The sequence below is a fragment of the Telopea speciosissima genome, chromosome 5 (genome assembly GCF_018873765.1).
Source record: "Telopea speciosissima isolate NSW1024214 ecotype Mountain lineage chromosome 5, Tspe_v1, whole genome shotgun sequence".
Taxonomy (NCBI): Eukaryota; Viridiplantae; Streptophyta; class Magnoliopsida; order Proteales; family Proteaceae; genus Telopea; species Telopea speciosissima.
In genome coordinates, this window is record NC_057920.1 from 36,967,766 (window position 1) to 36,983,450 (window position 15,685).

The following is a 15,685-nucleotide window of genomic DNA, read 5'->3' on the forward strand; positions in this document are numbered from 1 at the left end:
GTTGCTTTTCATGATGATTTATTTGTTGAGATTGAGTCTCTTCAAGATATTAGTGAAGCAAGGTTTGATGAGCTACCTGGGGAAGTCCACCTTTTGCCTGAAATTTCTGATTTTAGTGAGCCTAGTGAATTTATTGATTTAGAATCAGATTTTCATGATAACATAGAAACCAAGGAAATTCGATCTCCCCCTCTCTCTTTGGAAAACTTAGATAATTGTCATTTTGAGGATTCCATTGTCTCACATGTTGATTTGTCCAAACCTCCTAGGTTTGACGATTTTATTGAGGAGGACAATGTTAGTCATAATGTCTTTCAAGCATATTTCCATGATTCTTATTTGGCAAACCAAGTTATGCAAAGAGCGGATAGTTGTATTGCTAGGATTGATTTGAGTAAGCCTTCAATTTTTGATGATTATTTAGATGAGGTTATTCATAATCCTTTTTATGCTTATTGTGATCCGTTTTTTATTGATTTTTCAAAGAATGATAGGTGTTCTACATTGCAAATGGGAGAGAAGGGAAGAATTTATGGTCTGAGTTTTAATGCCTTCATTTTCCACTGTCCCATGAGGATAGATTTTTCTATTGGATATTTCTCAGTTGTGCTTAACTTCCATATTATTTCTCGCTTTACTAAAATTCATGGTCGAGTGTTTTCTGGGTCTGAAGCTATCTCTCCATTTACTGGCCATGGATTGAGATTTATGTTGCTGCTCCTAACACTTTTTGTAGAGCTCATGACTCTTCATGATCCTCTTTGTTGATTATATCCGGTAAGCCCCTTCATCTCCTCCCTTGTGCTTATTTTTTCTTTTATGCATGCATTGAGGACACTGCATGAATTAAGTGTGGGGGGGATGTTGGGCTTAATTGGTGAATTTTGATTGTGACAATAGTTTGGTTTTGTGCATATGTCTCTTTGATTGCAAAGCGAGAGAGAGAGGAAATTAGGTGTCCTAGCATGCGAAATAATAAAAAATCCCTTTTCAAGGATGGTAGTTGGTTTGTATTCGATGATGGGGATTGAGTTTGAAAATATGAGCATTATTTCATTTGATGGCTAGATTCCTCTATGTGTTTTATGGACCCTTTGATCTTTTGGCTAGTAGTTGAGATCAAGTTGTTTGTGGTAAGGCAAGGCATGAAAGTGGAAGTGAATGAAAAAAAGAAGAAGAAAAAAAAAAAAGGAACAGAAAAGAATGTGGAATTCCTTGGGACTAGATAGGGCACTGTGCCTCATGAAGCAAGGTGACTTGATCGAAATTCCTTGGAAGGAAACTCAAAAAACTCTTGCATCAATGTCTCAAAGTCTCTATGGATATATGCAAAAAGCGAAGCTACCAAGTATTTGGGTGTCTGGTGTATGCTCCACCATGTCATTTAGAGAACAGTAATGGAGTACAAATAGAGTTTGTGGTTGAGGAAAAAAAAAAACTTTTGCCTTAATGCCTGAAAAAAAGAAAAAAGTATGGTCAACAATACTCAATGCCTAAGTCTTTGGTTCCATCGATGCTATGAGGGGGTTTACTTGAAGGTGAGTAGTGTTCAGAAAATATGAGGAGATCCTTTGAACTTGATGCATGCTTTTTACTTGAATTGATGTGGGGTGATAAAATTCAAGTGTGGGGGAACTTTTGGCACCTTGATCTTTAGTTGAACACTTTTTGGGATTATGTGCATTTATCCTACTTATGCCATGATTAAAATTTACAGCATTCATTTACAATTGAATTTTGGGTGTATATTCACTGCAAACACCCACGAGACACAACTCGTCCACTAGGGGTAACCTAGGGGTTCAAAGGCTTGTTGTACATGCTAAGTGCAACCGTGATTCCTACGAAAGTGAGTTTGGATTTTCTGCATTCTAGATTAGTTTTTCTTTTGCTTTACTTGAGGACAAGTAACGTTCAAGTGTGGGGGAATCTGATGAGCACATTTATGTGTGAAATCTTAGGGCATAAAACATACATTTTACCATATTGGACAGAGTTACTTGGTGCTTTCTTGTGCTTTTCAGGTTTTAGGTGAATTCTTGTGAAAATGGAGGAGATGATGCTAAGGAAATGTTTTTAAGGTGTTTAAAGGTGTTAATGGCTTGGATGCGTAGCCCATCGAGTCAGCTTCGTAACGGTTTAAACGGCACATGATTCCGAGTTGAAACGAAGAAGTTACGGTCGTTTCGGTAACGAAACACGAAAATGGTCTATAGGGGTTTATTTGTAATTATTGACAGTCGGCTGGGGACAAAGTGAAGCGAAAGTTCAGATTGCAGGGGCCTTAACAGAATTATTAGAAGTTATATTTCTTGTACCCGAAAGATTCCATTTGGAGGGCTCTGGACAGTCCAACTTCAACTTGAGATATCTTGGGCTCCCGAACTCCAAATTGGACGAAATTTGGGTCTATTTTGGGTGATTCTTCGCAAGGAACACAATGGTGAGGCCTATATAAGCACCCCATGCTCCACGTTTCCTGAAGGACAGAATGGGTATTTGATTTATTCTTGAAGGAATCCTAGTCATCACCCTTACTCTCTCTCTCCTCCAACTTCTCAAGGGCACTTCTGAAATTCTACTTGGGATAGATTTATTTTGAAAGATATTCTCTCACCTATGGAAAGTTGAAAAATCAAAGATGTTTTGATTTTATTGCTTGGAGAAGATATCTACAAAGAAAAGGAAGCACTTGTTAGAATTGGAAGTTTACTTTTCTAGAAATAGAAGGTCTATGTAAACAATCTTCTCTTCTTCTTCTTTCTATTTTTTTCATTTTTCTTAGGATTCAAGGCATTGTAAAAGAGGAAGGAGAAGAGAATATTCTCTTTTCTTAGGGAATATTTCTCCTACACTTCCCTCTTCTCTCTTCTCTTCTCTTCCCCCTATAAATACCCCTTGCCCTTTGGGTTGTAAGAAGTTAGTTTTTTTAGTTCAGCTTTTAGTTAGTTTCTAGTTCAATTTTAATTCAGTTTTTAGTATAATTTTTAGTTCATTCACTTGGTAAAATTTCTTTTCTTCTTCTCTTTCGAAGTTGTGATTTTTGGCTTTTCTAAGTTCTAGTTTGCTTTTTTATTTTCATTTAATGGTTGTAATAGGTTTAGTTTATGCTTTAATTTCAAATTAAGTCTTCAATTGGGTTGTAATTTCTTAATTCTAGTTTAGGTTTTAAGCCTTCTAGTCTAAGTTCTTAAGTTGATGACAAGACTTGAAGATTTAGAAGAGGAGGCCATGGTAAGTTTATGCAAGTATTCAAGCTTTCCAATTACATTCATGCAAGCACATCTAGGTTTTACTATCTAAACTCTCAATCTCATCCTCCCTTTCCTCTATCTCTCTCTCTCTTCTTCTTCTTCTCCCTCTATTTCTTTTATTTTTTTTATATAATTGTGGTATGTTGATGCACTTTTATTCCCTTATTTCTTTTTATGTGATTATGAAGTGTGGCTGCGTTTTTGTTATTCCTTTCAATTCGCTTTAGTTTGATAGGTTAGATGCTCATGTGTTAGGACGCCAATTTAATCCCTTAATTTTGTTAGATGCTTATGAGTTAGGATGCATTAATTTTCATTAGTTTAATTAGTTTAATTTAACACTTTAATTTGGTTCACTTTGCATTACTTTTAAGTTAATTAAATAGAGTGGCGTATATCTCCTCGTGTTCGACCCGTAGCTACGATTGACCCGTACGCTTGCGGTATAATTTTTAAACTCAAACAGATTATCCAGGGGAACAACCGTTTCTTCCCTCATGCTTCATTCCGGTGTTCTTTTATTTATGCACCATTCCAGTGTTCTTTTATTTTTTATTTTTTTTTCACTCCCTGATAATTATCCCCATAGGCATCAAGCACCTTAACCCCTACTGGCAAGGGTTCGTGGCACGGGTGATGAAACTCTAGCCCCATGTCTATATGACATCGTATGAGTCGAGCGGTGTCAACCGTACCCCATAATACGGGCTACTACAGGCCCCATTTCCAAGCCGAGTACAACATCTAGTCTAGCAATCACATCCATCATATAGAATTCACAGTGTTGATCAACAACAGACATTATGCAATGATTTGAGTAACTTGAATTATAAGTAAATAACACAGCATTCATGATTCAATTATTAATAGCCGGCATCAGATCATAATTACATTTGCACATACGATAGTATTATTCACTCACCAGTACTTGGCTCTAGGTACTCAGTCACAAATTCAGTCCCAGCAGTTGTCTGGTTGTTGACCTCGAGCTTGGGATCAGGTCCTAGACACAAACCAAGCATTGTCTTATTCTGTCATTAGCCTACACTGATGGTTCTAGGGTTACCCTAATTTATTGAGTTGACCTAGGGTTTAGTTGGTCTCATTTGGAAATACCAGGCCTTACACTAGTCTTAGGTCATGTCCCGGTGCATGGTCAGTGTTAGGGCACAGGGGTAAATTGGTCATTTATAATACCAGTACCTGCCACTAGGTCAGAACATGGCCTCGGTACTGTCCAAAGCATGTTTGTGCTGTAGGACCAAGCACAGCAGTGTCTAGTCACATGCGGGGCCCACTAGGGTTCCGAATCATTTTTAAATAAGAATAGATGTGAGGAAGGGCTTTTTGGTAATTTTTAGCCTTTCCATAGTGTCTAGGGGTTTGTGGGTGAAATCCCCCAAGTCTGTCCATCATTGCAGCCAAATTCCCATTACTGGACGTTGGCTCTGGGCGATGTCTGCATCACCCAGTGCATCGCCGAGTGCCTGTAGAATCGATACAGGCTGAGTTTCCAAGGTTGGGCTTGCATGGTTGGGCTCACACCTGATCCTCTGTATGTTTAGGGATTTAGGTAGCCCCAGTGATGGTCTACATCATGGTCCAATTGGTTTCTCCATTAGGGTTCCAGTCAGGCTGACTGTGGATGCCCAATCAACCCAGATGAATAGTGTTTAAGGTTTTGGTTAGGCTTGGAATTCAAGTCCAGCCTTGTACAGAGCTGAAATTACTTGAAACAAGGGAGCCTGAGGCTGTACCCATCTAGGGTTAGGGCTGTACAACCTTAGCCAGCTCCTCGGGTTCCAAAAACACTGGCCAATAGGCCATCTGGCAGTGCAAGTGGGCACATCCAGGTTTCGGCCATGGTAGCAGCATAAATGCCTAATGAAAAGTGATAAAATTCACAGATCTCCCATGCTCTATGCATGCATGGCAAATCTGGAGCCAGACTGGGCAAACCCTAGCTTGTCCGGGCTGCCCAGGGTTGCAAAGCATTTCAAGAATGGGGAAAGAACAGGTATAGAGGGTATGGGGGAGTTTCTATACCTGAATAGGGCTGTGGGTGAGCTCGGATATTTTTAGCATTTAAATGTAATTTATGCATGTGTACATATTTTGGCCTTCTAAGGGCATTTTTGTAATTTTGGCCATTTTTTCAAGTAATTTACCTTCTTCAGGATAGCACTATCAACTTTGGATCTTAATCACTCTTGTACAGTTGATCTTGTTTGTGACCATAGAGTTGGGTTTTCTAACTTTGGTAAAATGAATTAATTATTAGATTAATTAGGATGCATAATATATATGAGTAAGGGAAATTTACGAAACTGTTGGTGATAAAACTCCCAAGCACTCACACGCAGGGTTACACTCGTAGTGCAAATAATGCGGGCGTGCTAGAACCTTTGCGCAGGTTCAAACGAGGCCGAAAGCAGCCTAATCTAACTCCTTACCAGGCTAGTAGGTTTCCTTCCTGCCTGAGTAGCTCTAAGGTCTTTTGGATTAAGCCAACTATTACGGACTACAGCCCGAAATGCCATAGATCTTAGAATAATCAATAAGCAACTTGAGACACAAACAATATTGAGACAAAATGGAAATTATATCAATCAATCATACCAGATACAAGTGTGGGCTCCGCGAGTTCACTCTTGCGGCTCCTAGTATGTGACCGTACATCTCTTTGATCTCAAACGATAACAAGCACCAATAAAGAAATGCAACAAACAAAGCAATAAACAAATGGAGTAAATGAAATAAAGAAGTGTGCCGATTGTCAGATGTTTGAGTCCTTTCGCACGGATAAGCCTTCTTCCTTATATAGATAAGCCTCGGAAGTTATCAGCTTGCGCAGCCGTTCCCTCCAAAATCACTCCATTCGGCCCATCTCATTTGAGCTCCAATCACAGGCTACCACGCAGGCCATCAACCCCTTCTCTCACTCCAACTGTTGTAGTAGTGGCGGGCCCCACCAATATTGACAGCACCCTCGTTCCCTGTGAGACGCAGACTTACGCCTTGCACTGCCTACACCTCAGCCACGTGGGCCACCCTCTAGCCACCAGGGCACAGCCACGACTCTGCACTTCTCTTACGGCTTTGGCCCCACGCTGATGGCCCGCTCCTGGTCCTCGCCTAGCCCAATCAAACCAGACCCAGGTGGTTTGGGCCGCAAACAATGCCCCTCACAACCTCCCTGAGCGACGCCGCGCGGCCCAAGCTTTGGGAGGTTGTGGCCGAAACCCTGGTCACCTTCAGCTGTCCTGCCGAGTGAAAACCCTTTTTTGCTTCGTCTTCTCAGGCTGTTAGGGTTTTGAATTTCAAACCCTGGCGCCATAATGGTGGCACAACTTCCAGGTCCCATTTAAACCCTCACTGGTTTTTGAGAGTTCAACGAACTCTCCTTCTCTTCTCTCTTTCGTTTCGCTCGTCGCGTCGTCTTCTACCATTGCGCCTTCGCCCTTCTGTATCGAAAGTACCACTCCTCATCGTCTGCTTTCCTTTTGTTTACCATGGCCCGTAAACCCGCAGCTCCGTCGACGATCGAAGAAGTGGAAAGCCTCCTAACGCAAAAGAGCTCGCTCCTTCCTAGCTCTGCCCAGCCTGAGGTCCTGATCCCTTGCCCCGAACCTTCTGTCTATGCACTAGGCCCTACGTTCACTTCTTGCCCTGCCAATGTATCAAATTTCCCCAAATACGAGCGGGAGCGATTACTCCTCCAAAACCCTACCCCCTTGCAGCTCAAGGAGAAGGCCTTCGCGTGACTTTGGCCTCACTTTCTCCCTGACTGGAAGACTTGGGTTGACCGGGTGGCCTGTGATCTCCCCGACTTATTGACCAACCTCAACGTCCTCCACGCCCTACAGGCTTCGACTACTCTGGTCCTTCCCGATCGTCCTCTGCTCATAGACGCCCTTCAGTTTTGATCGCGGTCATCCAACACCTTCCATTTCCGATTTGGCATGGCAGGCCCTACCCTCTTAGATGTTGGCAACCTGACTGGCCTGAAGGCCGAAGGGGAGGAATTCAATGGTTCGTCGGTAGTTACAGCTACTACCTGCGCACCTTCCGTCAAACTCGCGGCTCTGTCTCAGCCCGAGAGCTCACAGCCTTCTTCCTCTTCTGGATATGCCGCTATGTGGCCTGCGTTAGTTCCAACAAAATTTGAAGGCCTACCTTCGCCTTGGCAACGCCCTGGCGTGAGGCTGAGCAATTGATCTAGCCTCCTTTGCCCTGGCCGCCCTTTTCCCGAGCTGCCATGACATTTTAGAGTCCGATTTCGACTATAGCGGTGGCCCATTTTGGCTACTCCAAATGTGGCTTCGGGCCTACTTCACTGGCCTGTATGATGTGCCATCACCTCTCCCGGTCTGTTTCGTGGCCGAGCACCTGTATGCTTCTCCCCCTTCTTATGATCTGAAGTCCCTCCAAGAGTATTACCAATTCTTTTCTTCCTTTGAGCTTGACCCTAGTGGTAGTTTCTTCCTTCCCTTCGAGTCACGGGATGCTATCCCTGAATGGCTCTCTCTGGCCATGGACTGTCCTCCATCGACCGAGGCCCTGTGGGCCAGGTTCCTAGTCTGCCGAGACCTGCATATCGACGCCACCCTTGAACCGTCCGACAATAATACCTGTGGGTTTGAACTGTACAATCCCCACTTCTGCGCGCGACAATTCGGTCTACGCCAGATGATCCCCTGTCCCAACTTCTATTCAGTTACGGATTGTGACTTTGAAAGAGTAGTCTACTCACAGGTGACCATCCTCCTCCATGCCTCGGTCTTGAAGGCCCTAGTCCTCTCCCAGTTTGATCTGCAGTACTTCCTTTCGGAGCCCACAGAGATCGAGGATTTCGTAGCCTGGTGGGGTGAGTACTTCGCCTCTCTATCTCCATTCCGATCTTGCTCCAAAGGTAGCAAACGCCCTCCCTCAGCCTCGGGCTCTACCAGTCATCAGTCAACCTGTTCAAAGAGAAACAAGGCGACGATCTCCCAACCAGCCGTTGGTAAGCATCACGCTCATGGTCCGAAAACTCGGGTCTCGAAGCTAACTCGGCCCACGAAAAAACCGAGTTGGGCCGAGATCTCGGCGAGTTTTTGTAATTTTTTTTTTTACTCGGAGGCCCATCTCGGTAGGTTTTAGGGCTCTGTTGGGTCTGAAAATTGGTACACAGCCTATTTTAGGCCATTTAAACATAATGACATTATTAGATTTTGTAAAAACAAAGTTCAAATATGACTTTTACATCGGACCCTTAGTTGCTAGGTGGCAACGTATTAAAATAGCATAATAGATACATTAATGACATAATTTATGTACATAGAACTCAAACAAAACATTCAATTAATAGGAAACAAGTTAATAAGCATTACAAATGTTTAAGTTACAAGTTACAACTTCATCACATAAAATGAGATTGAATGGCATATTCATTCCCTATTTGTACCGCATAGTCTTCCCATGACATATTGTTGCTAAACTATTGTGTATAGTCCTCCACAACATTCATATAAGAGTTCTCATCCACATATGCCAACATCCCTAACCTAGGGTATAGCTGTTCCACAATGGAGTTAGACCGTTGCCATGAAGGATGAGATGCACCGCTTATGCTACTGTCATATTGAGGAATGCCTGGGACTTGGAATGTGGACGGATCGATGGATCCAATGCTGGACCCAATGCCAGACTCACTACTTTAATAGTCATATGCATGTGTTGGCTGCCCAAACTGACCATAGGAACTATATTCAGAACCGGTGCTCTGTTGGCCATAATCATACTCATAATGAGGTTGATATGATTGCCACGGCTGATGCTGACTACCAGTATCTATACTCATGCTTCCAAAACTTATTACCATGGTGTTCATACTCGTGTCATCATACTGAGGTTGGTTCTATTTGCGACCCATCCTTCTCTTATAAGTTTTGTTGTGGCCACCATGGTCTTGATCTTGTGTGGCATGTGTAAACTGAGACTTACCTGTGAAACGCACAGGGTCCTGCTATGTTCCCACTTCTTGCTGGTATTGGTCGCGCATCCCCTCATGACGATCATCATAATAACCACCAACAGGCATGCCACCACCAGTACCACCAACACCACTACCAGCAGGAGGGTCATCACCATCACCATCACCATCACCATCATCACCATCATCATCATCATCAGGAGGAGTTCCTGTTGCAGCCTCAAATGGTCTCAGTGAATGAGAATGTGCACGTCCCTCTTGCGACATATAGTCCTCAACATCTGTGCCGATTACAGACGCAATAGTGGAGTCAGGCCTACCTCTAGGCTCATCCATCTCTGGTGCACCACAATCCCTCACCCACTGGAATAGGGGATCCTCATCCTCATCAGAGTCCTCCTGGAATATGTTGGCTAGCTCGATGGGCTCTTTGTCATTCTTCTCAAATTCTTCATGTATGTGCCTCATCCTTAGTCTCATATTATAATGTACATACACCAGTTGCTCTAGTCGTTGACTACTCAATCTGTTCTACCTCTTTGAGTGTATCAAAGCGAATGTACTCCAGTTGCGCTCGCAGCCGGAGGATGAACAGGTTTGTGATAGCACTTTGATTGCTACCTTCCTCAGGTTGGGTGAAATTGTACCATACAGCACCCACCAGTCAGTTGCATTATAAACAAAGAATATTAAGAATATGTGAATTGTAAAGGGATAAAATTATAAGTCATATATGTAAAATCATGCCACATTGCCACCTACCAGGGTTTGACGTTTGTCTACCCTCCACTGCAAATTTTCGATCGAAACTTGCTAAGGCTTCTCTGAAGGCCTTGATCTATTTACATTTGAAATTTGAAACAGTGTTAGTGACATCAGTATTTGCTATTTAGTAATTACATTCCTTTACTGACTAGCAAAATACCAAAGTTTCACAGTCTCACCTCATCATTGCAATCAGATTGTGTCTTGGGATTGACCTCCAACTTCTCAATAACAGCTTCAACTGCCAGTAATAAATCCGTGTCCAGCCCAAGATCATGAGAGTACTGGTACTTTGGATTCAAATAGTATGCTAGTAAAGGGGAAATCATAAATATAAGTTGTTAGTGACTTAATACTTTAGAGGTTTGAATATATAAATGTAAAAACTCACATAAAGTGTACAGATGTTGAAGTGTTGAACTCACTAGCTTTATGCAAGGGATGACTCAAGTGCTTCTTCCATCGCTCATCAATGATGTTAATGTATGAGCGAGCACTTCGGGGTATTGCAGCTCGGACCATTTCCTTCAGCTTTTGCAGGGCAGCATATATGTGGGGTAAGGTAGGCTTGTTCTCAGTGTCAACCATCCTTAGTACTACCACCACCGATTCTAATATGGCAACAACTTTATACAAGTCATTCCAAAATCCGTTACTTGCAATGGTCTCTTGTGTTGCCTTCCCTTCTTGTGTCCTAGAGCCTGGCCAAGTAAACCATTGGTCACTTGCAAACATTAACCTCGGACCTACCATCTTTGACTGGATGCTCTTCAATGCAATGTAATTGGTGGCAAATCTAGTGACACCTGGCCTCACTAAATTCCCCTTGCATTTCTCCCTCGTCAAGGCTAAAGCATAACCATGGTTATACACAAAGGTGGTCACTTGTCTTGCCCTATTGACCACACCAGCCACCAAAGCTTTTTTTCCCATGTCCTTCAGCATTAGATCAATAGAATGGGTTGCACATGAAGTCCAAAAGAGGCGGATCCTCTTACTCTTCTTGTTCATCAGTTTCTCTCCAGCCTTCTTAAAATTAGAACTGTTATCCATCATAATTTGGATAACGTTCTTTGCTCCTATATCTTCCTCTACCACTTGCTTCAGTAGCTTATACAAGTATGATGCATCCTTGACATGCTTTGATGCATCAACAGACTTCAAGAAGACAGTCTTCCCATTACAACTCACCATAAAATTTATAATGGACTGTCTAGTAGGTCCAGTCCAACCATTAGCCATAAGAGTAACCCCATATGTGTCCCACAATGGCTTCAGACCCTCTATGTACTCTTTCAGCTCCTCTACCTCTTTAGGCAAATATACATTATACAACTCATATGGTGTAGGCCCTTTCCATCCTGGGCCAGCCCTCCCTGCAGCATCAAGGAATGTATTATAATAGGTTTCTTGTGCTACATTAGCTGTAATGCTATTATATAGCATGAACTTGCTGAAGGCTTTCTGTGCATCCTCTTGTTTACCACCAAACACTTGTGGGATGGTTGGTTGGAAGGCATCTTGTTGCCTAAAGGTAGATGGATCCTGCTCAAAAATGGTATCTGGGGAACGTGCTCGTAGTCGGGCTTGGGGCCATGGCCAATGCTTCTCCTCCTCTCATCTTCTTGCACTGGTGCAGCTGAGCCAGATCCACCAGCTCCTCTTACTTGCTCATATGCTCTGATATTGTCAAAATGAAAACTTTGCCTACTCACTGCCAAAGTTTGTTGGTAAATCCTCCATTCAGCCTCTGATTGGAACTCACCAGGTGTAGGTCTATATTCAGTATCATCTCCTACTCCCCCAAAGATGTCTACACCAGGCCTCTCTAGCACTGGCTCATCGAAAGCTATTTGTTGTCTCTCCCTCTCAGCTTTCTTTGTCCGTACTCCTCTTAAATTTTGTGCCATTGCCAGTTTCACTTGGCTCAGAATATTTTGGCATTTGGCAACATTCTTGCCCAGACCAGACAAATGTTCCTTTAACCTAGTTGCTCCTCCAGAATTTAGAATCTTCCCACGGTAGTTACACTTTGACTTCTTTTTGTCCTCAGACATTGGGACTCCATGTAACCATGTTATATCCCCCATTGTGTAACCCTTATCTGATTTTTTACACTATTACATAAAAAAACATGTATTAGTAACTATTACAAACTTAAAGTAAGGTAATAAACACTTAAAGTATTGTATTTATAACTATTGCACATAATATGAAGCTACTGGAACAATCAAATACCTATCTCTTATTTATTCCCTAACCCTAGTATTTATTTATTAATTAATTTTTATTAAAAATAATTATACCTTCAAATATAAAATATTATAACATAATGATGTATTTGACATCATTTGAAGTTGGACATTATGTACAACTGTTGTGCATAATTTTTCAACAAAAATAGGTATTTTTCCTTAATTTTATATATTTTTTAACTATTTAAATAATATAATTACTAAATCTGAAAAATAAAATATTTTTTTTAATGGGTAAAAAAAAAATGACTCCATGAGGCTATAGAGCATGCAAACTAGTCTAACATACATCAATATCACATCCAAACAATAAGTATTTATCTTATTTTTTTAATTTCTTTTTTTTTTTAAATCATTTTTTTTTCAAAAATTATAATAAATAATTTAATAACCCAAAAAAAATTTGGCCTCCATCAAGTGATAGATCGGCCTAACTTGTATAACATAACTCAAAATCACACCCATCTACCAAGATTTCATCAAATTTTTTTCAAAAAAATAGGTTTAGGCAAAATGGGTTTACCTTTCAAAAAACCTTCACAAACTTGAGCAATCCTCCAAAATTGAGCTGCAATCTTAACTTTGCCTCCAAATTCAGCCTTCAAATGTTTCAATCCAACCAAAAAATGAACATGGGAAGAGAAGATTGAGAGAAGAAGAGAGTTGGAGAGCTCTCTGTCGACAGAATAGGCGAAAATAGACTTGTTTTATGACTTAAAACAAGTCATTTGGGTCAAATCATGGTGCCCATACCCGAGATCCACTTTTCGACCCGAGATCGAGATCTTGGCGAGATTTTACATTTTTCCTCCTGCTTTTCACTGGTTTTTGAAGCTTTTTCAAGACGAGATCTTGCGAGATATCACCGAGATCTTGCACTTTTATGTTTCCCCTTCCATCTCGACTCGGATTTCTAAAAAATTGAGAATCTCGACGAGATCTAGCGAGATTTCGGACTATGATCGCGCTTGGTCTTTCTTTGTTGTCCCTATCTGTCTTTGGACTTACTCCTTCCATGGCCGCAGCTAAATCTTCAGCCCGACCAACTACTTCGGCCTAGTCAGCCCGAAGTACTGACGGTGACACTGAAGAGTCTGACAATGAAGAAGATCTCCCACCAGTTAGCAAGAAATCCAAGAGTCTCAGCCCGATGAAAGCCTTTCCTCTCCTGGCTGCCCTTCCTAGCATGTTTTCGCATAGTCCGGCTGTGAATACCAGACCTGTCAGCTCAGTTGCACCTCCTCCAGCTGCCTCCCTCTCTGTAAAAGACCCGACACGGTCAAGCGCATGCCTGAAAAAGGCCATGCCAAGCCAGACCGCCCAGGTTGTCGTTACCAGCTCCTCAACTTCTAGGTCTCCTTCTTCTCCCCACCCTGAATCAGAGGGTAGCTCTGAGGACGAAGCAAAAGAAGAAGAAGAGGACAACAATGGCGATGCCCCCGGCGGTCAAGGAGAGACCGATCCTAGCGGGTCAAAAACCCCGATACACGATCCGAAGCCTCCGTCCTCTCCAGACCGTGCTGTTCCTGAAGTGACCTATACGGTATGGTTTCCTAACTTCACCATTCCTTCTTATGCTCCGCTGACGCTAAACCTTCCTTTCTCCTCAGATCATCGGCCTTGAGGCACTTCTGGCCAAATTGAGTTCTTCCAAGGATGACAAAGATCCAGGCGACTCCTCGGGCTCAAGCTTCATCCCCGCACAAGTGACCGAAGCGAAAGTGCTCTTACAGTCCTTCTTCCAATCCCCTTGTAGTGAGGTCGTGGGTGCTGGCAATTTGACATCCATTGCCGAGGCCCTTCGAATGCTGCTCTCCCTACCAGATCTCCCGACCCTAGCCAAAGAGTGGCTGGACGGGGCCGTTGCATTCATGTTTGATGTGACTACCTCAGCACCTCTTGCTCTTCAGAACATTCAGCACTTCGAGGCCCTTCTTAAAGAGACCAACACTATGGATGAGCACTTTTGAAAGCTACGAGGTGACCTAAAGAAAGTGCTGAATGAAGTGAAAGCAGGAGAAGATCGACTGGCCCAAATAGACCAGGATATTCTGGACTTGGAAGCTCAGGTTGCTTCGCTCCGGTCCCAGAGGACCACCCTGAGCCAAGACAACAGAGAGAAGCTGATTAGTTCTCAGACCCTATCAACGGATGCATCCACCGCCAAGGTCCAAGTTAAAGAGTTGAAGTTACTGAGGCCGAGCAGTGAGACCAGCCTACCCGTTGCTAAAGAATGCCTGGCCATGATGGAAAAGAAGTGGAGTGTGTTGCGAGAAACCACCCCCCAGGACTTTTTAAAGTAGGCATGCGTGCCTTCCCTTCCCCTGCCAAGAGAACAATGATACTTTGTTTTTCCCTTTGTCCTTTGCTTGTTCGGCCTACTCAGGCCATGTTTAAACTTCTCACAAGAGTAAAGCCTGCTTTTCTTCGACTCGCGGTCTCACCCCTTGTGGTGCGACTTCCCTGTCTTGCTCACCCCAAATCCCAGATCGTAGGATGGATAGTTTTAAGGAACTTGCCGTTGATGGGCCTGATTTGGATACATCCTTCCAAATCGCGCAGCCTGTAGACCCCTCCCCGGAGCACCTAGCAGACCGTAAAAGGTCCTTCCCATGTTGGGGACCACTTGCCCAGTCTAGGATCCTTCGTCCCTACAGGGAGTATGGCCTTTAGGACGATGTCCCCTTCCTGGAAGTGCTTTGGGCATATCCTTTTGTTGTAGATAGCTGCAACCTTCCTCTTCTGAACCTGCATCCTGTCCAATGCAGCCAAGCGCTTCTCTTCTAGGTCATCGAGCTCGGTCATCATTGCCTCATTGTAGGCCGTTGGCGTGAGTCCCTATTGGAATGCTACCCGCACTGACCTGACGCTAACCTCAACAGGTAGCACTGCATCATGATCGTATGTCAACGCAAAGGGCATAGTGGTCGTGCTAGTCCGTTGTGATGTCCTGAATGCTCACAAAACCTCAGAAAGCAAATCTGCCCATCTTTGTGGGTTGTCATCCATAACCTTGGCTAAACACCCCTTAAGAATCTTATTACTTGCCTCGGCCTGACCGTTGCCTAATTCCGCTGCAAACGCCACCACCTCTTCCCCAACAAAAATGCTTTCGTTGTCGCACGTAACGGTCTCTGGTAACCCAAACCTGTGAATGATGTGGCTTTTGAGGAATTGGATGACTTTGGCCTGACTGACGTCCTTCATTGGTACGGCCTCAACCCACTTGGTGAAGTAGTCTGTGGCCACGATAATGAAGCAATGCCTTCGCGTTGCGGGCGGGGTAATCTTCTCTATGAGGTCCATTGCCCAACCCCTGAATGGCCTCGGCTTAACCACAGGGTTGAATTCTGTCGCTGGCAACCGCTGCACTGGCCCATGAGTTTGACACGCCCAACACCCCTTAGCGTATTTGACGCAGTCGGTAGTCATGGTTG